The sequence below is a fragment of the Palaemon carinicauda genome, chromosome 10 (genome assembly GCF_036898095.1).
Source record: "Palaemon carinicauda isolate YSFRI2023 chromosome 10, ASM3689809v2, whole genome shotgun sequence".
NCBI lineage: Eukaryota > Metazoa > Arthropoda > Malacostraca > Decapoda > Palaemonidae > Palaemon > Palaemon carinicauda.
In genome coordinates this window covers 87948039-87951889 of record NC_090734.1, presented here as the reverse complement: position 1 = coordinate 87951889, position 3851 = coordinate 87948039, and positions in this window count along the sequence as shown.

The window sequence follows — 3851 nt, the reverse complement described above, 5'->3', positions numbered from 1 at the left end:
AAGTTGAGAGATAATGTGGGTGACAGTAAGGTTATGAGATGTACGAGAAGGGAAGGTGGTGCAAGGTTGAATGTCATGTTGAATGGAGAGTTACTTGAGAAGGTGGATCAGTTTAAGTACTTTGGGTCTGTTGTTGAAGCAAATGGTGGATTGGAAGCAGATGTACGTCAGAGAGTGAATGAAGGTTGCAAAGTGTTGGGGGCAGTTAAGGGAGTAGTAAAAAATAGAGGGTTGGCCATGAATGTAAAGAGAGTTCTATATGAGAAAGTGATTGTACTAACTGTGATGTATGGATCGGAGTTGTGGGGAATGAAAGTGATAGAGAGAGAGAAATTGAATGTGTTTGAGATTAAGTGTCTAAGGAGTATGGCTGGTGTATCTCGAGTAGATAGGGTTAGGAACGAAGTGGTGAGGGAGAGAACGGGTGTAAGGAATGAGTTAGCGGCTAGAGTGGATATGAATGTGTTGAGGTGGTTAGGCCATGAGGAAGGTTTGGGTGGATGGATGGTGTGAAGAAAGCTCTGAGTGATAGGAGGATGGATGTGAGAAATGCAAGAGAGCGTGCTAGAAATAGGAATGAATGGCGAGCGATTGTGTCGCAGTTCCGGTAGGCCCTGGTGCTTCCTCAGGTGCCGTAGATGACCGCAGAGATAGCAGCAGTAGGGGATTCAGCATTATGAAGCTTCATCAGTGGTGGATAATGTGGGAGGTTGGGCTGTGGCTCCCTAGCAGTACCAGCTGAACTCGGTTGAGTCCCTGGTTAGGCTGAAGGAACGTAGAGAGTAGAGGTCCCCTTTTTGTTTTGTTTCTTTGTTGATGTCGGCTACCCCCCAAAATTGGGGAAGTGCCTTTGGTATATGTATGTATGTATGTATGTATTATTATTATTATTATTATTATTATTATTATTATTATTATTATTAGTAGTAGTAGTAGTAGTAGTAGTAGTAGTAGTAGTAGTAGTAGTAGTAGTATCCTTATTGTTATTATTATTAATACTATCATTATTATTATGAAACAAGTCTTAATAATTATAAAAAAAAAATAATTGAAATTGCTTATCAAAGAAGGCAATACAATGAGATGTGAAGTAAGAATAATAACTGAAAGAAATGAAGTAAATAAGCAAAACTAATCTTAAACAAAAGTAGATAAGCTTAACCAATAACATCGGCACTGTTGTTACCAGAGCTGTCGCTGAAAATCATTCCATGAACACATAGGAAGTAATTATTCCTGAATATACTTAACGTAAACCGCTGTTATACAATATGATATTATAACATATCTCGAAAAACTGATGTAGATAGGAGATGGAAGAACAATGGTGGTTAAAGTTTTAGTCTTATGAAATAATTAGTTGTAAATCTCAATTAATATCTTATGATACTCATTTCACCATTTTTAATGAAAAAAAAAATGTCTTTTTTCACTGGCAGTAGTTCGAGAGTTAGGTAAATTGAATTTATTCACGCTATTTTATCAGCCATGTTAATGTATATGATTTTAATTTCTCACAGCCTATTCTTAATTATTTCCCTGAAAGATAACAGCAGCATATTTGTTTTACCAAAATTATCCAATCGAACAACATAATTACCGACCATGATCTCAAAACAAATTAATTACTATTGATTCGGCATCATATCTGCACCGGAAACATTAACATGATATTTAATAATAAACTATCGTGCATAACGAGGTTTTATTGATGTTTTACACCAAAAAAAAAACTCTTTTGATATTAATCATGATAACAAGTTACTTATTTCTAAGTGAATGTATATATATATATATATATATATATATAATATATATATATATATATATATATATATATATATATATATATATATATATATATATATATATATATATATATATATATATACATGCATCTGAAAGACTCTCTCTCTCTCTCTCTCTCTCTCTCTCTCTCTCTCTCTCTCTCTCTCTCTCTCTCTCTCTCTCTCTCTCACGTATACGTATGTAATCTAAAAATTATTTAAACTGTTTTTAAGTTAGTGGTAAATGTATTAGTCCACATAAAATCGTAAACCAAATCTCAGTTTGGATACCTTAACGTAAGAACACTCTCTATGAGGTAATCATTTAAGACGACAAATGGAGGACTCCACCACTACAGTAAAACTAATGTTTGAGGGTTTTGTAGGCTAATCCAATTCTTGTTAAGTAAGATTTTGCTAAAACTGTTTAAAGTATGAGTAGATGGAACTAACCCATAATTAAAGCTAAATGGCATCAGATAATAAAATTATAATCCCATGGTTAATTCATCATTACTAATTTTTTCTTATTTACTAATATTTTTGTATGAGTAAAACGCAAAAAAAAAGAAAAAATGAAGATTCTAATTTCCGGGATTTGAAAAAAAAAAATTCATATTAAATGAAAAAAAAAATTAAACCACATTGTCAATATCACTAACACCACCACAACTAAAAGTAGGCTAACTAATGGTACCGTTAACGCCACTGGTATGTCTAAGGTCCTTCTGCATTGATGTAAATTCAATTTCCAATTCAATCGGGAGACCAGATGGTCAGGTCCGTCTAGTTAACATAAATCTTCAATAAAAAAATCGAAGAGACAATAGGAGATCACATATATTTAATCTAAACATCTCAGGATCTGTGAATGATTCGGTTTATTCCAGGTCAAAAAAAAAAAAATATTGGGCGATAGATTTCTGTATCATTGGGAAGTATATATTATGAAGGGGAAATTTTTCCTCAGGTATAAAACTTTTTGATATAAAAGATCTCTCTCTCTCTCTCTCTCTCTCTCTCTCTCTCTCTCTCTCTCCTCTCTCTCTCTCTCTCTCTCTCTCTCAACACAATATGATTATATAGATTATAATTAAAAATCAAGATGAGTTAACAAAAAGGAAGCCATTATTGAATAATAATAATAATAATAATACTAATAATAATAATAATAATAATAATAATAATAATAATAATAATAATAATAATAATAATAATAATAATAACCTTCACAATGGGATGAAGTGGTGCTAATAATCAGAAGATCACGAGGGAATAAAAGTTGTCATTGGAAAGGAATCTTGAGAACGTAAGAGCCGAAAAACCCCCCTAGACTTATGCAAAAGAGCGTGCTACTTCAAACAAATGCGTAGTGATGGAAGTGCTAGATTCTTAAGGAAGTTTGATATTTCCAGGAACCAAACACTATATACTACCAGTGTCTGCAGACCGTGATAAACAGAAATTATAATTAATTTACTTTTGCCAAGCACTAAAATATTCTTTATCATGATCTGTCTTCAAAACAACAAAATTTCTCAAATCTCTTCAGCCTCTCTTTTCCCTTTATGATTCATTGCTTAATCCCTTTATAAAGACAATATCCTTTCACGTAATCGAATCAAGGAAGTCAATGAAACGGTGCTAAATTCCTGCTCTTCACTAAAAATTAAATATTTTGTCTTCATCTTCTCGAACGAGAGAGAGAGAGAGAGAGAGAGAGAGAGAGAGAGAGAGAGAGAGAGAGAGAGAGAGAGAGAGAGAGAGAGAGAAAAAAAATTTTTTGGTAACATTCGAATCATCTTTAGTGATGAGCAGGAATTTAGCATCGTTTCATTGACTTCCTTGATTCGATTACGTGAAAGGATATTGTCTTTTCAAAGGGATTAGCCAATGAATTATGAAGGGAAGGGAAAGGCTGAAGAGATATATGTAAAAAATATAAACAACGATTAGATGAAACGGCATATGTTCATAACATTCAAGTGCCTTATAGAGAGTTATACGCGAACCATTTCCTTATGAAATAAGTAAACTTTAAGAACCAATCGTAGAGAAAAGAAA